We start from the raw sequence: 23,641 nt of genomic DNA, 5'->3' as shown, positions 1-23,641 counted from the left end.
GAAATTCCGCAGACAGTCAAATCTTAAAGCTCCAAAATTATCTCCTTTGACTCCATGTCTCATATCCAGGTCATGCCAATGCAAGAGGTGAATTCCCATGGTCTTGGGCAACTCTGCCCCTGTGGCTTTGAGGGTACAGCCTCCCTCCTGGCTGCTTTCCTAGGCTGGCGTTGAGTCTCTGCATCTTTTCCAGTCACACAATGCAAGCTGCAGATCTATTATTCTGGGGTCTGGAGGACAGTGGCCCTCTTCTCACAGCACCAACAGGCAGTGTCTCAGTAGGGAATCTGTGTGGTGGCTCTGACCCCACATTTCCCTTCCACACTGTCCTAGCAGAGGTGCTCCATGAGAGCCCTGAATCTGCAGCAAAGTTCTTCCTGGACATCCAGGAATTTCCATACATCTTCTGAAATCTCGGCAGAGATTCTTAAACCTCAATTCTTGACTTCTGTGCGCTCACAGGCTCCACACCATGTGGAAGCTGCCAAGACTTGAGGCTTGAACCCTCAATCCATGGCCTGAGCTCCACATTGGCCCTCTCAGCCATGGCTGGAACAGCTGGGATGCAGGGCATCAAGTCCCTAGGCTGCATACAGCACAGGAAGCCTGGGCCTGGCCCACAAAACCACATTTTCCTCCTAGACTTTTGGGTCTATGATGGGAGGGGCTGCCATGAAGACCTGTGACATGACCTGAAGACATTTTACCCATTGTCTTTGGGATTAACATTGGGATCCTCGTTACTTATGCAAATTTCTTCAGCTGGCTTGAATTTCTCCTCAGAATATGGGATTTTCTTTTCTAATGCCTTGTCAGGCTGCAAATATTCTGAATTTTTATGCTCTATTTCCCTTTTAAAACTGGATGCTTTTAACAGACCCAAGTAAGCTCTTGAATGCTTTGCTGCTTAGAAATTTCTTCCATCAGATATCCTAAATTATCTCTCAAGTTCAGAGTTCCACAGATCTCTAGGACAGGGGCAAAATGCCACCAGTCTCTTTGCTAAAACACAACAAGAGTCACCTTTCCTCCAGTTTCCAACAAGTTTCTCATCTCATCTGAAACCACCTCAGCCTGGATCTTATCGTTCATATCACTATCAGCATTTTTGTCAAAGCCATTCAGCAAGTCTCTAGGAAGTTCCAAACTTTCCCATATTTTCCTGTCTTCTTCTGAGCCCTGCAAACTCTTTCAATCTTTGCCTTTTACCCAGTTCCAAAGTCACTTCCACATTTTGGGGTATCTTTTCTGTAACATCCCACTCTACTGGTACCAATTTACTATATTAGCTATTTTTCACACTGCTGATAAAGACATACCCAAGACTGGGAAATTTACAAAAGAAAGAGGTTTCACTGGACTTGCAGTTCCATGTGACTGGGGAAGCCTCACTATCATGGCAGAAGGCAAGAAGGAGCAAGTCATGTCTTACCTGGAAAGAGAGAGAGCTTGTGCAAGGGAATTACTCTTTTTAAAACCATCAGAACGCATGAGACTTATTCACTATCATAAGAAAAGCAAGGGAAAGACTTGCCCCCATGATTCGATTACCTCCCACCAGGTCCCTCCCACAACAGATGGTAATTAAAGATGAGATTTGGGTGGGGACACAGCCAAACCATATTGGTACTATTTAGTGATTTCATGAGTTGTTACAATAACTAGAAAATGTTTTCTAATTTAAAGTACATTTTGATGATATAAAAATGAAAGGAAATGAAAGTTAAAAACATCTAGTCAACATACCTATTAGAAGGACCAAAATCTAAAACACCTGTAACACCAAATGCTAGTGAGGATGTAGAGCAACAGAAACCCTCATTTATTGCTGGTAGGAATGCAAAATTGTGCAGCTCCTTTGGAAGACACTTTTACAGTTTCCTACAAAATTAAACATACTGTTACTGTATGATTTAGCAATTGTAATCCTTGACATTTTTCAAATGGATTGAAAACTTATGTACACACAAAAAACATGAACATAGATATTTATAACATCTTTATTCATAATTGCTAGAACTCGGAAGCAACCAAGATGTCCTTCAGGAGATGAATGGATAAATATATCATGACACATTTAAACAATGGAATACTATTCAGTATGAACTATCAAGGCATGTAAAGACATGGTGGAAACTTAAGTGCATATTACTAAGTGACAAAAGCCAATGTGAAAAGGGTACAGACTGTGTGATTCCAAGTATATGAAATTGTGGAAAAGGCAAAACTATGGAGACAGTAGGTGGATCGGTGGTTGCTAGAGGCTGGGAGGAGAGTGGGATGAATAAGCATAGCAAAGAGAATTTTTAAAGCAATAAAATTATTCAGTATGATACTACCCTGATGGATGCATGTCATTATACATTTGTCAAAGCCCATAGAATATACCTCACCAAGAATGAAACCTAATTGCAATTATGGACTTTGGGTAATAGTGATGGGTTAATGCAGGTTCATGAATTGAAACAAATATACTACCTGTATTACTTAGGGTTCTCTAGATAGGAAGAACTAACAATAGAACTTTATCTATCTCTCTCTCTCTCTCTCTCTCTCTCTCTACTTATGAGTGTTATTAAGTAGTATTAACTCACACAATCACAAGATCCCACAATAGGCCATCTGCAAGCTGAGGAGCAAGGAAGCCAGTCTTCTCTAATTAACTTTATGTATTGTTTTTGGGGAAGAGGGTAGTTTCCTTAGGATTCCTTATGTAAAAATCTTGTTTGTGAATAATGATGGCTTTACTTAAAAAAAATAGATCTATATGCCATTTATTTATTATTACACTGGTGAATTTTCAGGAAAAATACAATAAAAGGGATAAAATTAAAACTTTCTTATCTTGTTTCTGATCTTAGATGGAAACACTAAACACTAAGTGAAATTTCTTTGTAGCTATCTTGTTATTAGATTGAGGATATTCCCACTTTTCTGAGAGTATTCATCATAAATGAGCAAATATTTAGCTTTTGTCAAATAAGGTTTTCTGCCTCTCTTTTGATAATCATGTCATTTTTGCCTTTATTTTATTAACAAAATAAAATAAATGGGTGAATTTAACTTATGAATGTTGAACCAACCTTGCATTCCTGGAACAAATCATGTTTGCATGTAATATATTATCATTTTTATATATTGTTATATTTTATTTCTTAATATTCTGGAGTTGGGTTATGCTAAACTCACATACCAAGTTAGTACGTTTTCTATATTTCCTATTCTATGAAATATATTATGTGATATTGGTATTTTATTCTCTTTTAAATATTTGAAAGTAGTCACACACCCTTTACATACGTGTGTGTGTTTGTATATTTTAATTTTATATCTTACATTTTGACATAGAGGGGGTGTTATTATTTGAACTCAATATTTATGTCCTCACCAAAGTTTACACATTGAAGCCCTAATCCCTAGTGTGACTATTTATGGAGAAGGAACCCCTAAGTTAAATGAGGTCAGAAGGGTGGGCCCTGACCCCATAGGATCATAAGAAGAGAAACTAGAGAGCTCTTTAACTTCCCACCCATCCCCCATACACACCATGCTGGAGAAAAGTTTGTGTGAGGACATAGCAAGAAACTTGACATCAGAGAATCCTCACCATAAACAAAATTGGTTCCTCAAAATATTAAAAGTGGAATGACCATATGATCCAGCAGTTCTACTTCTGGGTGTATATCCAAAGGAAATAAAATTACTACTTCAAAAAGGGGTACACACTCCCGTATTCACATAATTTACAATAGGTAAGATATGGAAGCAACCTAACTGTCCTTGCCCAGATGAATAGATAAGAATACATAATAAGTATACACAATTAGTTCATAGTATCCTCAGGTTCTGCATCCACAAATTTAATCAACACCAGATCAAATTAATAAAATAACAATATGGCTATACAAATAGTACAAATAAAAATGCAATAGGATAATTATTAACAAAGCATTTACATCGTATTAGGTATTAGGAGTAATGTAAAGATGATGTAAAGTATATGAGACAATATGCATAGGTTTATATGCAAATACCTACATCATTTTAAAAGGACTTGCATATTAGTGGATTTTGGTATCATCAGGGAGTCCTAGAACCAATCTTCTGCTGATACCAAGGAGTGACTTGGTGTCAGCAGAAAAATACAAACACATACCACATAAATAATACTACACACACACACACACACACACACACACACACACACACACACACAGAGTAGAATATTACTCAGCCTTAAAAGGGAAAAATTCATCTGGTTGTATCTGGAGAACATCATAATGTGAAATATGCCAGACACAGAACAACAAATACTGCATGATCTTGTTTATGTGAGGAATCTAAAAAATGTTAAATTCATAATAACAGAGAGCAGAAAGGTGGTTGGAGCTGGAAAATAGGGAAAAGGGAGATATTAGTAAAAGGGTACTAACATTAGTATAAAGATAAATAAGTTCTGGGAACCTAATGTATAGCATGTGGCTATCCATAATACATCATATTAATGTAGTGTGTACTTAAAATTTAAGAGGCCAGATGAGGTGGCTTATGCCTACGGTCCCAGTACTCTGGGAGGCCAAGGCAGGCGGATAACCTGATGTCAGGAGTTCAAGATCAGCCTGGCCAACATACTCTGTCACCCAGGCTGGAGTACAGTGGCACAATCTTGGCTCACTGCAACCCCCACCTTCCAAGTTCAAATGATTCTCCCGCCTCAGCCTCCTGAGTAACTGAGATTATAGGCACCCACCAACACACCTGGCTAATTTTTATATGTTTAATAAAGGTGGGGTTTCACCATGTTGGCCAAGCTGGTCTCAAACTCCTGACATCAGGTGATCCGGTTGCCTCAGCCTCTCAAAGTGCTTGGATTACAGGCTCCATGGTATATTTTTTCTCATTAAAAAGTTTTTCAATCTATGTGTTGTTTGATGTTTAAGTGCATCTCTTATAAAGGATATTTCTTTGAGTCTTTAAAAAAATTTATTCTGAAAATGCTCAATTTTTTACATGGAGTGTATTTCACCCTACATTTGATTTACTTATTCATATGTATGTAAGTCTAATATTTTGCTACTGGCTTCTTCTTTGTTCTGTTTTTCTGTTGTGTTTTCTTTTCTCCTCTTGTTTTATTTGGGGATCCATATGATAATTTTCAATATTCCATTCTATCTCATCTATTGCCCGTATTATTATTATACTTTAAGTTCTGAAATACATGTATAAAACGTGCAGATTTGGTACATAGGTATACACGTACCATGGTGGTTTGCTGCACTCATCAACCCATCATCTAAATTAGGTATTTATCCTAATGTTATCCCTCCCCTAGTCCCATACCCCTCAACAGGTCCAAGTGTGTGATGTTCCCCTTCCTGTGTCCATGTGTTCCCATGTGTTCTCTTATGACTGAGAACATTTGGTGTATGGTTTTCTGTTCTTTTGTTAGTTTGCTGAGAATGATGGTTTTCAGCTTCATCCATGTCCCTGCAAAGGACATGAACTCATTCTTTTTCATGGCTATATAGTATTCCATGGTATATATGTACCATGCCTCTTTGCATTATTACTTTAGTGGTTGCTCTAGAGATTACAGTGTAGTGTACATTTCAGTTTATCACAGTCTTTCTTGACTTAGCTTAATACTATTCTCTCCAATGAAATGATCTTATAATAGTATAATTTCATTTACATTTTCTACCACATTTTGTGCTATTTTTATCATACCATTTACCTACGCCTATTATAAGACCCATAATACTTTATGATTTTTTCTTTAATCAATCTTTTGAATATCTTTTGACTTTTAGTAATTTAATAAAACAAAGAAAATAGTCTATATTTACCATTTCCTTGAAGCACAGAGGTCTGTGAAGCTGTGTGATGGTGGGATCCCAGTAAGATATCAGGACACTGAGATTCTGACAACCCTGAGACCATAAGGCTGTGAAATCTTCCTCCCTCCACTCCTAGTCTCAGCTTAATTATCTAAATTCCCTTGTAAGTGACTTGACTGAGAAGATTCTCTTTGCCTTTGGGGCTCCTGCAGATCCACTCTGCCAAGGCATCCCATGAATTTATTAGAATGTCTGGTTTGTTTCTTCTAGTCTAAGCACACAGTGTTCTTTTCCGACAACTTTGCTCATCAGCCCACCTGGCCCCAACTTTTCACAACTGACCCCTGGCTTTGAATGTGTCCTGTATTTTTTACTCATTTAGAAAAGGCTTGTCTTTCTGAGGTATGGTTCTTTTGAATTTATTTGTGTCCACAGATGTTTGATGGCATTAAAGAAAAGTAAGATTCTTGTGTTGTTCAGCTGCTGATTTAATTCCTTGGAAATTAGTCTCCATTTCCTTCTATTTCCCAAGTGGAAGTGAATAGCTCTAGTCTTCATTTCCCTCCCTCCCTCCCTCCTCCCTTTCTCTCTCTCTTTCTTTCTCTTTCTCTCTTTCATTCTTTTTCTTTTTTCTTTCTTTCTTTTTGTTTCTCTTTTTCTTTTTCTTTCTTTCATTCTTTTTCTTTTTTCTCTTTCTCTTTCTTTCCTTCCTTTCTTTCTTTCTTCCTTCCTTTTCTTTCTTTCTCTTTTCTTCCTTTCTTCTTTTTTTTTTTGAGAAAGAAAGAAAAAAAAATAAGTAAAGGAGAGGAAGAAAGAGGAAGAGAAAGAGGGAGAGTCTTCCTTTCTTCTTTCTTTTTTTCCCACACCTCATATTTCCATAATCTAAAGTCTATGAATCCTCTGAAGGCCACTTTAAGATTCTTCCCCCTCTGAGATTCTTTCTCACAACTACATACACATATCCAATTAAGATGAGCTTCTTCCTTTTCTGACATGGTCTCCTTTATCACCTCTATCACTCCTTTGGTATTTCAAAGACTGTGTGGTTAGTTGTTCTTTTCTGTACACAATAGATGTATTTTAAGAGCTTCTGTCTAAGAAGAGCCCTTCCTTAATGTAAGGACTGTAACTTTTGCTTTTTGGTGTTGTTTGATTTTTTAAAATTCACAGAGCAAGAACCAGCAGAGTGGCCACCAGTGAGTTTTTTTGAAGATAATAGTGAACATAATGCTAACAATAATTTTATTGCTTGAAATGGTAGAAAATAAGAGATAGGAAGTTGTGTTTTCCACATAATTAACTTTCTTTGGTACAATAAAAGATGTAATGAAGCCCTGTCCAAATACACACTTACTGTGTATAGATTATGTTAACATAAACATCAGTATCTATAAACATAAAGTCAGGATGTCAGACTCTGTCAAACATAAATATACTCAAATGTATTGATAACCTTATGTGCTATGGCCATTTGTTTTATTCTGTGTTGGGCACAAAAGTTTAGTATAGGCTTTAAGAATTTACAGATTATGGCAAATGAGAGCATTCAGTTATCATGAAAGAACCAAATTCAATTCAAGCAACTTCATCATCATTGTAAGACATACTAAGAAAATTTTCAGTGATTAGAAATTTTTAAAAAATTTTCAGAACAGAGTTTGATGTGTCTTTTCTGAAAGCAAGTCTCTGCTGCTCAAATACCCCTCCTTTTAGTACCTGTCACATTGTAATGATTCTTTTTCCACTTTAGAACTACCATGAACATATGTTTTTGTGTGAGAATGGATGTTCATGAGTGATGACTACAAACCAGAACAACTTACATTTCTAAAATGTACAGTTATATAATGTACAATTATATGACATTTCTAAAATGTACAGTTATATAAATGTACAAATATATAAGCATTATTTGAGAAATGTAAAGCATCATTTGTGTAGAACAGTACCTAAAGAAAAATTATATATAAATGCTAAGTAAAAACTGTTTATCACAACAAAGGGGGCAACATGCAGAGAAAAAGGCTTCAGTCAACCCACAGGCAAGGTCATGGCCTAAAATGGGCACTCTGGCAGGGTTTCTGACAGAATTTTTTATCTAGGCTTCTGCTGATTACTTTCCATGTTCTGAATACAAGTTTGTTTAAAACACCTAAGGTGGAGTAGTCTCATAGCTTGCTCTGACTCTGCAGATTCACCAGACTCTGTTTTGGCTCCTTCTCCCTGTTTCTTCAGCTCTGTTTGGTCCCCATAGAGGCTGACTTATGTCACCATTCCCTCACCTCTGTCTCTCTCCCTTTGGATCTCCAGGTCAACAAAAGCCAAGAGAAGAATAATTGATAAGTAACTTAAAGAAGCCAACCATCTTAATTAAACCATTGGCTTACAGTATCTGCTTCTGAAGAAGGTTAAAGAACTTTAATTAGGGTTTTGCAAATCAATCTTCCAAAATTAATTCACCTCACTGAAAATAAATAAAAGTCATATTTGTTGTGTTTGTCTTTCGATTATATCGTGTAATAATGCATAAGGACAATTATTCATAATTGTGTCTCAAGTACCTCACACAGGTCATGGGTAAATACTGGCTAAATTAATCAGGAGAAAATGGCAAGGGCAAGGACTTTTTGACACATCAATTATAAATTAACAACTTGGACTTAAAATTGTTTCAGTCTAAATTTTAGAGCAAAGAAATCATGTATTTTAATTCAAAACATTTCCCGATGTTTTTGGAAGCCTATTACTCAGCTTTTCACAAACCTTTTCCGATCTTGGTTGAACCTCTCACTGAGTTGTCTTGGCTCATATGGGAATTACCCTGTGCTCTTTAAGTACAAACCTGAAGGAATTATGTGGACTGAATACTAACTGGTATTATGGCATGCCAAAATACATTTGTCTCTAGAAATTTTCTCCTTAGGAGCTGTCAGATGTTGTCTTCTTCTTCAAGGATTTATTTTCATCCACAGACCCTATCAGAGGGGGTAACTTAGCATCCATGTGTGTTCTTGGAAACAGACAAAACAATTCACACTGGTTAAATGATCACAGAAATGTCTAGAAGTGGGTGAGCTTTAAAGTTAGTCAGATTGAATTCTCCATGATGTTATTAAGCACTTAGTTTTCCTCTTACTTTTCTTCTCAGATTTCTGTAGAATCAGCTGTATCCATGATTTCAAAGTGGTAGTCAGCAACTCTGGGAAAAACATACTTTTTCTTTTACACTGAGAAAAAGACAGAGAATACTGCATTTGAATTGATTCAAAAGCAAGAGAGAGGTTAAGGAGTGAAACAGTGAGTATGAATAAATCCTTTGAGGAGTTTGCTCTAATGGGAAAAGAGAAACTCAGTGGTAATTGCAGGAAGAGATGAGGTCAAGGATAAATAAGAGAGTGAGTTAGATATTACAATGATGATGATGATGATAATTTTTCAGTGGGTTGGGAAAGAAATTAAAATGTGTTCAAGCATGATTTCCTATCTGTTCACCATTTGTGTCTCTTTTTCTGTGAACTACCTGTTTTTTGACTGTCATCATTCCTTCTTGATAATAAATACTTTTATACATACTGTAATATTTTTTCAATATTGTCACTTGTTTTAAGTTGGTATCTTACTGAAGAAAAAGTTACTGAAGGATAAAATCCTTACTGAAAGATAAAATCAAGTGGTTATTCTCACACACAGAGGATTTAAACCTGGTCTAAACCCAGTACATTTAAAAATATATACTCTAATGAGAAAATTTGGGATTGCAACATGTAGTGCAAAATACCATTCTAATAATAACTTATGTCTTAGAACACTTAAAAATAGCTACTATTTGTCAAGGTTATAACTAGTGTTAGGCATTATGCTTAAAAGCTGTATGCATTATCTTATTTAATTCTTACAATACTGTGAATGAAACTTTATGACCTCAAGTTTACAGTTGAAGAAAACAAACTTCAGAGAGTTCAAATACATCACTCCAGATTGGTTATTAATAACTAGGAATAATGAATAATCATGAATAATCTTGAACTATCCTTCTTCCTATGCCTGTACTTGCCATCCAATTCATTCCATTTGTTCTTCCCATGTAAGGATTTGCTCAATTTCTTCTTTTGATTACTGTCTTTCTTCTTTCCTCCCTTCCTCCTTCATTTTTTTCTATAAATCTTGGTTGAATTAAAATCAGTTTTTCGTTTTAGCCTCTGAGCGAGGAAAACTCAAAAGAAATGTGCTGGCACATGACTTCGTAAACTCATTCCAGATTTAAACCATAGTCTAATTACAGACCACTACTCTAAACCACTAAGGTGTAACTTCCAAAATCAATGGTCATTACAGTTTAACGTGACCTTGGAAGTCTCCCATTGCAACTTTCTTAAGAAGTAGCATAGGATGGTTATTAAATGTTTGGAGTTCAATCCCATCTGTGTCATTTACTAGCAATTTTCTGGGCTTTATGGTTTGTATCCATAAGATACGAAGAATATCATCAACCTCAGAGGATGATTATTGGGATGGATGAGACGGTACAGATAGCAGTGCCTGGCGTTTAGTAAGTACTCAGCAATTGTCAGCTGTTATTTTTTTTTCTTCCCAACTGATACCCAGATCTCTTTGTCTGTGGATCTAAGTGATTACCTGCAATTGAGATAAGTATTTCATGTTAAAGGGAATGCATTATCTACCATAGTGGTCCATTTTATCTTTGGAAAGTTCCAGTTATTTGAACATTCTTTCAAACAAACAGTTAAAAGTTGCCCTTCTCAAAATAATTGTTAACAACCATTTTTAGGATGGCACACAACAGACAGCCAACCTTTGAAAATTATTATTATATTTCTTTAACTCGTCTTCTAACGAAGAAAATATTTACAGTGGTGATCTTCTGTGTACTCAAGCTCATCAGTTACTCTCAAAATTCTGAATAGAACCCTATTCTACAAGTGTGATTGGGATGTAGAACCCACATATAGGCAAGATTATACTTCACTTTCCTCTAGGTCATCTGTCATGTGGCCAAGTCTCCTTTGCATATTTATATAGTCATCCAGCTGACACATACACTACTTAGAAGACAAATCATGCTATTTTTGTGCAACTGATTTTTTGAACCCAGAAGTGGAATTTATATTTTGCAAACAAACAGGTATCTGCTGCAAGTAACTATTTCCAAGATATTATAATTTCCATATTCTTACAATAGAATTAATTCCTCAAAAAATAATCAAAAGTAAGTGTATGAACTGGCATTTGTAATAGAGACCATAAAAATGTTTCTTAATAGCCTTTTGGAAAGGATTTTAATTTCAACTGTTTCTTTTAAGGAATATCAGTTTTTCAGATACTACATATAAAATGATATCCTTTGATTGTATCTACACGCAGTCATGTTTCAGAAAACAGCTTGATTTTATTTCTTATTTCTTCCTATTAGGCCAGTGAATAATCTTGGACTATCCTTCTTCTGTGCTTGTAACTGCCATTCAATTCATTCCATTTGGTCTTGCCATGTAAGGATTTGCTCAATTTCTTCTTTTGATTACTGTCTTTTCATCTTCCTTCCTTCCTTCCTTCCTTCCTTCCTTCCTTCCTTCCTTCCTTCCTTCCTTCCTTCCTTCTTCCTTCCTTCCTTCTTCCTTCCTTCCTTCCTTCCTTCCTTCCTTCCTTCCTTCCTTCCTTCCTTCCGTCCTTCCTTCCTTCCTTCCTTTTTCCTTCCTTCCTTTCTTCTTTCCTTCCCTTACTTCTTTTTATTCTCTATTTATTTTCTATAAAGCTTGGTTTAAGTAAAGTCAGTTTTTGCAGTTATATGGGGCAATAGTATCTGAGAAGGGAAAATTCAGAGAAAGGCACCAGCACGTGACATTGTAGACTTAGCCCCAGCCGCCAAACCACTGCTTACATAGATTAAAACTCACCCTCTTGACACCAGTTCATAATAAGCTGTATTTCCTAACTTCTTATTACTTTAAAACATATTTACAACCCATTTCTTTCCTACCAAATATAGTTTTAGATGCTTCAATAAAAGAATAATGCAATCAGACTGAACCATTGTTGTCAAGCAAAATAAAATCAAGCAATGAAAAGGAAATTATTCAAAGATACACATACCAATGGCACCAGTAACATTAATGACTGCCTTTCCTTATTTCTCAAACATTTCCACTTATCCTGCTAGAATTCTCACTTTTTGACCAGAAAATTATCTTCTATTTTTCAGAAAATTCTGTTCTTTCTTTCACTTTATTCAGTTATTCCCAAATGAGGCTGCATATTAAGCCCACAGGGAGAGACTGAAAAAAATGCTGATGTCCTATAGTTCCCATCCACCCAAATAAGTGAGAATTTGTAGAAACGAAATGGATCCTAAGGATACTGTCCCCTCTGCATTCTCTTAAAAATAGATATTTTTTTCTTATTTTCAGAATCTTTAGTGGCAAAATTGTGGTCCCTCTTATTTTTACCATTATCCCCCCAGGCTCTTATAAAATTTCCTGAACTGACTCTTCGCCCTCTCCCTGTTTTTTTTTTTTTTCCTACAGATGTCCTGATCTTGCCCTCTAATTCAGTAAAAATTTTGGAACCTAGATTATAATTTTACTTTCCACATCCTTATCATTATAATTCTAGAAAATCCAGTGTGGTCAATACAAGAACAGGTTCTGGAGCCTCTGTTTGAGCCCAGCTCTGTCATTGCTAATTGTGTTGCCATGGGAAAGTCATTTAAACTGTCTTTGCTGTAAAGTGGAGATGATACTAGGAGTAGCAGACTCATGGTATTCCTAGATACTAGGAGATGCTTGGAATCAGAGTAAAGGTATAACTTAGAACAGTGATGCATAATAAACACCTTTTAAGTGTTACTTAGTATTTCTAGCAATTTTTATATCCATGAGAATGAACCCATCTAGCTCCAAAGTTCTTGGTTTCTTGATCTCATCTCATAATCACCAGTTAATCTTTTACTCCAATTTGTCACAGTTGCCTAATCCCAGGGTCACATCCTAAACCTCAATATCAGCAGGTGCTACTCCACTCCTAAATCTCAAATTCAAAAACCTTGCTCTCCAAACGCAAGTCGTGTTTTTCCAGTTGAATTTGCTCAGCAACCTCCAGCACCATAATTTTCTCCCATCACTAACACCTCTGTTTCAGTGGTCTTGCCACTGTGGATCCATCACCTCTTCTTGTTTTATCTTATCTTGCATTCCATGGCCATCAGTTATAATCACCTCCTTGCAAATATCACTGTTTCTCTCTCTCCTCTCTCCCTTTCTCTCAGGCAAGTAGTAGAGTCAGGGTTCCAGGAAACCAACTAGGAGCCCTTTTTCCTGCTTGCTATCCCTTTAAGGAGATTTTCCTGGGGGAAATTTCACAAGGAGTTTGAATGGCTGCCACTTAAGTACACAATCACAAAATTCAGCCAGGCGCTGGGCACTGCTCAGGCCTTCTCTGTATTTTAGTGGTCTGGCTCTTCCTCTTTGAATGATTACTTCATTTCTTTTCTTTCTCCTTAAAACTCCTATCTCTCTGGGCAGGGTGGCTCATGCCTGCAATCCCAGCACTTTGGGAGGCTGAGGCAAGCAGATCCCTTGATGTCAGGAGTTCAAGACCAGCATGGCCAACATGGTGAAAACCCATATTTACTAAAAATATAAATATTAGCTGGGCGTGGTGGCGGGTGCCTGTAATCCCAGTTACTCAGGAGGCTGAGGCAGGAGAATCACTTGAACCCGGGAAGTGGAAGTTGCAGTGAGCCAAAATCTCTCTACTGTACTCCAGTCGGGGAGATAGAGTGAGACTTAGTCTCAAAAAAAAAAAAAAAGAATAATAAGAAAAAAAACCTCCTACCTCTGATTATCCTGACTGTTAGTTGATGACCTCACCTCACACTTCATTGAGGAAACATTCTCATTTTTCTTGGCATTCTGTCACCCACCAACAAGTGAACATAATTTATGCCTGTCTTCACTCATGCTTTTCTTCTCCTCTCCCTTTATAAAGTGTAGGTGAGCATGGGGGCTGTGTCTATGACTACCAAAGACAAATTCCTTCTCCTGGTAGGAAGAACTTCTCTTTTGATTATCTCTCTTCTGTCTTACATTTATAATTTCTCCCTCTTTATTTAATCATTTCCATCAGCATAAAAAGTTGCTTCATTTTCTCCATCTTAAAAAATAAGGCCCTGCACAGACACCTCCCTTTTAGTTACTACTTCTCTCTGGACCATTTCATCATCAATCTTGAAATAATTTTTCATTTCTACTGTCCCCACCTTAGACCTCCCATTCTCTCATTGGTATATTTTATGTACATTCAGTGTTCAGTGTGTATATGTTATTAGATAAATGTATTGAACATGTATTGCTTGTCAGCTATGGCAGAAAGAGACTTGTATGAATCTAGTTTAACTCCCACTGCAATGTGATATTGTAGGAACCATATTTATCCATATTTTGCAAATAGGAACCCCCAGATTTAAAAAGTCAGGTAAGTTGTCTGAAGTTACATTATTAGGGGCGAAATCAGGCCTCAGCCCAATATTTGCTTAACTCTAAAAGCATATTCCTAACTGCTCTTTTATTAAGTGTTGTTACTAATCCTTCTGCCAGCTTAAAACATCAAAGCTGAGAGATGAATATACCAGACGTTAGATCTTGGGAAAGGGCCTGGTAATGGGAGGGACAAAATAACATGGCCTTTTCCTTTCTAAGGCTCTGAATTTGGTGAAATTAGATTTATGTGAAGCATAAAGTAAATTGTGTCTAAGCCTCAGTATGACTTGATGTTCAAACATTTTCTGTTGTACATGTTAATTTCTGTACATTAGTAATGTGAAAAAGATTTGCTGTCCTTGAAACTTGGAAGAAGATAAAGAATAATCATCTTTAAAAATGCCCAGTCTAACCTTTCTTTTCCTAAAAAATAAGGCACAGTGTAGAAATAAAAATGAAAACATAAATACCCTTATACATAGAAGGTATTTGGTTAATTGTATTTTTATTAAAAAATACTATACCCATATTTGTTTAATTTCATAGCTACCACATTTGTTGCTATGAATTTTCAGTTCATAGCTTGTCGTATTACCATCGAGGTCCTATCCAAATTCTCATGCCTTCACTAATCAGTTACCTTTTACTTTTCACAAGTGTTTATCTAATCACATTACTTCCCTGCCAGAAACCTCCCCTATCCTTCTGGCTCTTTTTTTTTTTTTTTTTTTTGAGACGGAGTTTCGCTCTTGTTACCCAGGCTGGAGTGCCATGGCGCGATCTCGGCTCACCGCAACCTCCGCCTTCTGGGTTCAGGCAATTCTCCCGCCTCAGCCTCCCAAGTAGCTGGGATTACAGGCACGCACCACCATGCCCAGCTAATTTTTTTGTATTTTTAATAGAGACGGGGTTTCACCGTGTTGACCAGGATGGTCTCGATCTCTTGACCTCATGATCCACCCGCCTCGGCCTCCCAAAATGCTGGGATTACACCTTCTGGCTCTTATAACATACAATATAGTTTTCTATGAACAGCATATGAAGTGTTGGCTGAGCTAGTTTCCAGCAAATCTTCCAACTGTATCTCCCTTCACTTAACACCTTTTTTCCATCTTTCTTATTCTAGTCATATATCTCATGTAACCTATAGATGATAGCTGCAAGTATTTAATCCAACATATCATTATCAAACTTTATAAATATGTGGGCATGTATTCCTGGATAAAATTTGCAAGCTCTCTAAGCTTTAGAAATAGTCCCAGCTATAAAATTGGAATCATAGTAATAATACTTACCTTGAGGGATTCTGTGAGCATTCAGCATTTATTGGACCATACATATTTTTTACCTACACACACACACACACACACACACACACACACACACACACACATTTACAGATCCATGTACTTATATACAGAAGACACAGGCCCATAGAGGGGCTTACAAGAATAGCAGCAACTGTTATTAATTTTGTCAAAGAAATCTACCTTTCTTCTACTTACTACATCATGATACTCATCACTGTATGTCTCCTCCATGAAGCTTGTCATGTGTCCCCTCTGGATCTCCCCATCTCTTTCTATCTGTGGCTGTGATAAGGCATTTTGTCCTTGGTTATGATTGTAAGCTTATGTAACTAGCTGTCCCACTAACATAGCCAGAATCTGTTCCCTGGAAGGAAAGTGGCAAGAAATTTTTCACAGGATGCTTACACTAAAGAGTTTTATATTCCTCAAAGTCATCAGGAAGAGTGTTAATTAGCTGCCCCCGGAGCACCTGAGACAGAAAAGCTATCTGCTCTTTCTTGGGTTTCTGTAAAAACAGGAAAACTGCCTCATGGTGTGGCAATTTCTCAGGGATCTAGAACTAGGAATACCATTTGACCCAGCAATTCCATTACTGGGTATATACCCAAAGGATTGTAAATCAGTTTACTATAAACACACCCGCACATGTGTGTTTACTGCAGCACTGTTCACTATAGCAAAGACTTGGAACCAACCCAAAGCCCATCAATAATAGACTGAATAAAGAAAATGTGGCACATGTACACCATGGAATACTATGCAGCCATAAAAAAGGATGAGTTCATGTCCTTTGCAGGAACATGGATGAAGCTGGAAACCATCATTCTCAACAAACTAACATGAGAACAGAAAACCAAACACCGCATGTTCTCACTCATAAGTGAGAGTTAAACAATGAGAACTCATGGACACAGGGAGGGGAACATCATACACTAGGGCCTTTCAACGGGTGGAGGGTGAGGGGAGGGGTAGCATTAGGAGAAATATCTAATGTAGAAGACGAGTTGATGATGGGTGCAGCAAACCACCATGGCACATGTAAACCTGCATGTTCTGCACATGTACCCCAGAACTTAAAGTACAATAATAATAAATAAATAATTAAAAATACAATTTAAAAAAGACCCTCTCTCTCTTTCTCTCTCTCACTCTGTCTGTTTCTCCCAATCTGTCTCCTTTTCTTTTCTTTTTTCTTCTTAGATTTCTCCACCCCCGACTCCTTCTATCAGTTTTGTCATTTTCTATGCCATTTCCATGGCAAGGCATTCCCCATCTCCTGTCGAGCTTACACTGGTTTGGCCACCTCCCTCTGCTCACTCATGGTCTCTTGCCAATAGTGGTCTAAGGATGATGATCTAATTTAGAATTTTATGCTTTAGAAAACAAACAGGATCACTGGGTGTGGTAGTGCACACCTGTAATTCCAGCTACTCATGAGGCATGAGACGCTTGAACCTGGGAAGCAGGGGCCGCAGTGAGCCACCAAGATCATACCGCCGCGTTCCAGCCTGGGTGACAGAGAGATTCTGTCTCTAAATAAATAAATAAGAAATGGCAAGAAAAGAGTAGACATATTTTTTTTCCCTCTCAGCATATCATGATTATAGCAAGTTATTTCTTTTAATCAGCTCATAGAACACAAGTGGTTGAGGAGAGGCAAGGTGCGTTTGGCCATGAAAGGCTAGGGTTCACAAGGTATCCAGAGAGGACTTTATCAGGTCATGCCATCAGACACATAACAGGGCAATTTTTCTTCCTTAGCATTAACCCTCAACTGGGAGTTCTTGTAGGGAAGGCCTGGCTTTTCACAAACACTCCAGGATAAGGTGATAAGAAGATTACAAGTAAAGCCTCTCCTTAGCTATTCCACGTCTCCTGTCAGACGAAGTTAAATTACAGAACAGGCCACAGATGCACTGATCATCCACTAGGCTTGTACTACCCAGGGTTTTAAAGATCTATGCCCAGGATAAGTGAAGTCATTCAGCAAAGTTTATTTTAGCAAGAAGGGTTAACCAAGTTCAAGGAGGTGAAGTTCTGGGAGACGGCCCTAACTCCCCAATGCTGAGTTCAATTCATGTGTAATCTTCATCAGTGAATATTTTCTTACAGTGCATGAGAGGTGTTGAGAGAACTCACGGATGACATAGCCTGAGCTCTGAAATGACTTACATATGTCTCTGTCAGCCCCCAGCCCCTCCCTCATCTTATAAATCCAGTCTCAAAACACAGAATACACCCCTAAAAATGGCATATTTCCTACTCAGAATTGCTTTGTGAGTGTTCATGATGAAGCAGGGGCTAAGTCGTACGAAATATTAGATACTCTATTCTTTATGCAGAAAATGTAAAGTTTTTCTGTTCGGACACAATGTTCTCTTATAATAAGCTTCACTTATCCTCTTTCAGCCTATAAGACACATCATGTACTTTAACAAAGATATAAAATTCTTTAAATGGTTTTGATAGTCCAGTCATACAAAGAAGATAGGCCTTTTTGAGGCTATAACAAGAAAAAAAAGATAAATCATTAGAAACACTTAAAAATTCTGTATATGACACTCTTCTTTATTAAAAAGACCCATTGTAAATTGGAAAGTTCCGAAGTCTTTGTGGTGAGGGAGAATGAATTATAATGACATCACTGGGTCGTGAACTAGGCCCACTGGCTACTTTCCAGAATGAAATTGACTAGGAGAGATCAGATGAGCCCATTCGTAGCACAAGACATCTGGGAGGCAGCCAGGGAATCGAGGTTCAAGCCCCCTATTTAGGACACACTTCCTCTTCCTCTTCATCATCAGATATGATCGTGATTTCCCAGGCAAGGCAGCTAGCATAACAATGCATTTCAATTCATATTCTAAAGAACACCCAAAAAGTTCTTTGTACTCATTCCTCAGTGAAAGACCTCGTCAAAATTATTAACATGTCAACATCTGGCTGACACCTTTGGTACATTTTCATCATGTTGCTGATGGGAAGCATTTTGCCTTCAAATAAGCATAATTTGCCAGTCTTTTCCATCTCCTTTTTTGTCTCTCTCCCAGCGTAATAAATGGTGTCTGAAGCCCAAGAGAAACTCATTTCTGTTAGCAGATCATTTGTAAACCTTTAAGGGCAGCTAGTGAGAAAGGGGCATTTTTTCCTCTGTCTTAACTTTCCCGGTTGTCTCTCTAAATGCAAAATGACACCTCATTCAATGCTTTCTGGTGTCATCTTAATCTCCCTTATTTTACACTTTCTACCTTTTTGATATTGCTATAGACTACATGGATTCTTTTTACCTAATACTGTAATACCTCTTATCTGAGGCATTTAGGTATATAGGATCTTGCCAGCTAAGAATAATGCAGATCAATTGGATGTCAGCAGCCCAATAAAGTCAGGTAGTGTATATATATATTTTTTTTTTCAGGGTGGAAAAAAAAAGCTATCTACCCACCTGACCTTACAGCCAGCACATTACAATATTAATATATTTTATGCATGCATATGATAACGTTTTACCTTCCTTATGGTTCTGTGGGGAAGTCTCACTTCCCTCTGCAGAGGATTATTACCTATTCTGAGGGGTTATGATTATAGATACTTACTAAGACAAGAATAATTGACCATAAAAAACCTTTTATATTCCCACAATTATTTTTGCATTGACTAAAAGTGTCAAGAAAATCTGATTTTATTAGCAGGACTCTAATTTTGCCTTCATTTAATTTTTTATCTGGCTTTTTCCCCCCAATATGTTTTCAGTCTGAGATATCTGGCAATTGTACAAAGAACAATTTGTTACAGAACCTTTACCGAATGGAAGTTCCATAATCCAAGCATAACATCAAGTATCAAATAAAATAAAAATGTATGAGATCAGCAAAGGGGGCATGCTCCAAGGTAAGGAACTGATCTAGGGCCTAGAAAAAAAAAGTTTAAATCAAAATGTGACTGCTCAGCTATGAAGTAAGTCTGTGGAACAAAGGGTCAAATGCAGCTTTGACCTCTCATTCCCTTCCACCCACCAATAGGTCAGATCCCATCAGCACTGAGCCTATTTCCAGTAAGGCACAAGGAGCAGAGCTGTGTGTATTAAAAAGCAGTGTGGAAAACTCTAGAGGACACTTGAGGGGAAGACAGAGGAAATGCATTGGCTCTTCGGAAGTACGGATGGAGTGGGAAGAAGTAGAAGTGACATGGTGCCCATTTGACCCTTGAAAACAAAACCAGCTCTGGTAACCACGTTTGCTTCTTTCTCCGCCTTTGCCCGTATATTAGAAGCAAGACAAAACCAAGATCACAAATGGATATTGTGGTTAAAGGCATGACTGCAACTGGAAAGAACTCAGGCTAAGACAAGGAGGAAGAGTATTCCAGTTCTACTACTAATTAGTGGAGGATTGTTGGCAATTCCCTTCTGGCACTAACATTATGGTTTTGGAGAGTCTAAATGTGTTCACTTTTCAGATGGCAGATTATGCAGTAGAAAGGGAAGTGGAAGTGATACGGTATCCATTTGACCCCTGCAAACAAAACACACCCTGGTTAGCTCCCCTATACACATAGTGGGTCTTAACATTTTAGATTTCCCTGAAATCAACAATCAGAACATGCAAAAACCACGAATCACTGGAACCTTATAGTCAGTCTCAAGCCACCAGTGAGCCCCCACCTATAGGTGGGGCTGGACACCTTCCCCAAGTGATGGGAATGGAGATCTATGGCTATCGATCACCCATTCTCAGTTTCATATCTTATTTCTGGTCTACCAATAGAGGGTATCATGGCAAAGAAACTTTCTCAGCTCCTTGAGGAATGCATGTTCACGGGAAGAGACTAATTCTTCTTCATTCCAAAGTTAACAGAGGGCCAGATGGGGACTTCAAGAAGATAACACGTAGAGCTTGGGGGTGGGCCCCCTTTGACAAAGGGAGACTGACTTCTTGCTCTCCCTCTAGATGTTTGCTGGAGCCAAGAAGCTATAGCACATTTTAGTGTTGCCATGCCAGAGAAGAGGATTGTGGTGAGGGGGAATTTGCATGACTTGACATGTGCTTACTTGAGTTTCAAGGTGAAGTGGTCATTAAGACTGTGCCCACAACTGGTCAAAAGAGGTCATCGGACATAAGAAGTCTACTAGGAAGGCAATCAGATTAGCTATGAGGGCAGGGCTGCTGGGGCAGTGGTGTGAACTGACCCTGGGAAGATGATGGAGCCACCTCTTCTCTTCACCCTCAGTGGTTTCCTTGGCCCTCAGAGTGTGCAAAGAGGACTCAGTGGTTCTTGTGTTTCCATCTGAGAAAGTGTGGAGATTAAACTGGGGTCAGGAGGCAGCTCGGCTAATCCAGAGTGGGATAAAAACTTCTGGCGACATCAAAGGAGATGCAGATCTTCAGAAAGAGGTGCTGGTGGTTAAGCTGTACCACTCAGGGAGAAAGGCTACATCATGAGTGGTGGTTGCTGAAGAGAATCAGTGAAACCAAAGACTCTGCCCCAACCTGACCTAGCAGTTTAGATGTCTTATGTCTGTGAGGGACTGGAAAGCTATAGCATAGTGTCAAGGTATTTTTCTAAAATGTGAAACAGGATTCCGACATAACATGGTTGAAGGTCAGGATTGGAAAATGAAATAAAACCATAAACAACAAAATAGAACTTGTTTTGTTTCATATCCATTTTTAACTTCCTCAATAAACCAGTTACAGGTTTAAGAGTTTAACTCCCCTACCTGCCAGTCCAACCAAAATAACTGCCTTCTGAACTGTTCTGTAATTTAATAAAAGCAACAGGAATTTATAATTAGGTTGTTAAGGGATTATTTGCTGTATAACCATGTGTCGATGGTTACAAAGCAAGGTGTGACTGCTTTGTCAATTTCAGTTATGTACATGGGAAGAAAGTCCCTTGTTTCCATACAACCTTATTTATTTAGGAGCACTCATTGTCATTTCTTGCAGGTCCTTCCAATTGTCAGGTTTCATTTAAGAGGGACAATTGTAAGAACAACCTATAAATAAGCACACATCACTGGTTTCATCCTCAAAATAGGTAAGGAATCATACCTAGCATTATGCATTCTGCTAAGTCTCTTTGGATACCTCAGGGAATAAAATGATAACTTGACAATTTTATCATATACAGTCATGGGCTGCATAACAACATTTCAGTCAACAATGGATTGTATAAACACAGTGGTCCTATAAGATTATAATACTAGATTTTTACTGTACCTTTTCTATGTTTGGATATATTTAGATACACTAATACTTACCATTTTGTTACAATTGCCCATAGTGCTGTACATATTTGTAGTCTAGGAGCAAAAGGCCATACCATATGGCCCACATGTATGGTCAGCTATGCCATCTAGGTTTGTGTAAGGACATTCCATGATGCGTGTACATTGAAAAAATAGCCTAATGATGTGCTTCTCAGAATATATCCCTGATGTTAAGTGATGTATGACTATTTAATTGAAGGAAAGAGGCACATAAGATAGATACTTCAGGTTAATTAGCAGAAGTTTGCTGTGGTCAGCAAATTCATTAGGCCATTTTCAACACTCCAAGACATTTGGTGGAGTATAAACATGATTGCCAACTATCATAAGTAAACAAGAAGCTGTCCACTTAGGAGTCCCTAAGGAATGAATTCAGTGGTGTCAATTCATTGACACTTATTTATCACATATTTCCTATTGAACACAAACCCCAAGCTCATAACCAGGAGCAACCTAGATCTCCACTTCTTACCAAACCCAAGGAGGCGTCTAATTGCCTGTGGGCTCTGGTACCCATGCCAACTTTGATTCTGAACATGAAGGCGTATTTGGTTTCCCCAGTCTTTGACTTATATCAATTCAGTATTCCAGAAGAAGATCATGCTCTTACCTACTGCACACTAGGTCTGTACTCTCTTAGAACATTTCCTTCTCATTATTTTACCTGTATTCTTGACTCCTTCTGTCCCTAAACCATAGCCTCAAGAATGACCCATAACTAAATATGGTACAGTGACCGTGGTTTTCACTGCAGGGCAGTGGATCAGTAAGAAATGTTACTAATATCGCAAATAACTGAAATTAATTCATTTATAGAGTCATCGAATCCTGCTTCAGTTAGTCTCAATGACTAAAATCCTAGTGTTAGGATACCAGCTTAATTACTTCTCCCTCATTCTGGAAAACTATCACCTGATAATGCCCATAAGTAAGTGGGAGATATCATGCACTTATAACCAGAAGGTTTTTAAACCTTAAACAGAAATAGGGAGCCTAGAGTCTTGGTCTTTAGAGTTGGACAGATTGAACTCTAAATCCTAGTTTTGCCAATTTTTAATATGTGGACTTCAGCAAGTCACTTACACTCTCTGCACTTTGTTTATAAAATGGGAGCAATAATGTCTTCCTAATTGGGTCATTCCAAGGATTAATGAACTGGCATAAAGGATACATGCCCAGATACCGCAGCAGTAATGTTTTTGTTCTGAATTCAGAGTCCCTCACTTACCAGGTATGATCCATGGGGAAGTAACAAATAATTAATTTTTCTCTCCTCCAATTTATCATCTACTAAACAAGACTGCTAGTAGTAACCAAGTCATTGGATCACTTTGGATACTAATTTAGTTAGTATTGACAAAGTATTTACAAAGTGCCTGGCTATGGTAAATGTTCAATAAATGTAAACCATTATAAATGATATTATTGTAATATAGCATTGCTTATATTACTACCCATAATAACCAAGATGATGAGGTGAATATTAACAGTGTTCGTGGGAGGTCTGACTTGAAGCCAACTCTAGTACATTAATTAACTGAAGAGGATTAAACCCAAAGGCTGAGGGATAAAGTGTCCCTAAATTGGCCACACAACCATTCAGAACCCCAGCCACTCTCCATCCCTGCAGGGAACTTAGCAAATCACAACCTCCTGGAGTTCCTTGTCAGGCCGTAGACTCTGCCCAACAAACTCTAAACTGAGTGGATAGTAAATTGTCTATTCTTGAAG

At 37.8% G+C, this 23,641-nt stretch overlaps 1 protein-coding gene across 29 annotated transcripts in view; it reads left to right on the top strand.

Moving 5' to 3' along the window:
* The window catches only part of LOC103793610 (uncharacterized), a 592,261-nt gene that overhangs the window by 227,271 nt on the left and 341,349 nt on the right, over window positions 1–23,641 (top strand). For 17 of the 29 annotated variants that reach the window (XR_013519256.1, XR_013519255.1, XR_013519237.1 and 14 more), the window contains one exon: window positions 19,393–21,678. The exons of 8 other annotated variants lie outside the window; for them this stretch is intronic. The gene's annotated coding sequence lies outside the window, so the exon portion shown is untranslated. Of the gene's footprint in view, window positions 1–6,575; window positions 9,135–19,392; window positions 21,679–23,641 lie in introns of those variants that run through there. 4 more of the 29 variants (XR_013519241.1, XR_013519238.1, XR_013519236.1 and 1 more) reach the window with 3 other exon arrangements.

Source organism: Callithrix jacchus, chromosome 6 (assembly GCF_049354715.1).
Source record: "Callithrix jacchus isolate 240 chromosome 6, calJac240_pri, whole genome shotgun sequence".
In the NCBI taxonomy this organism is placed as follows: domain Eukaryota; kingdom Metazoa; phylum Chordata; class Mammalia; order Primates; family Cebidae; genus Callithrix; species Callithrix jacchus.
This window is presented reverse-complemented; position numbering and strand designations above follow the sequence as displayed.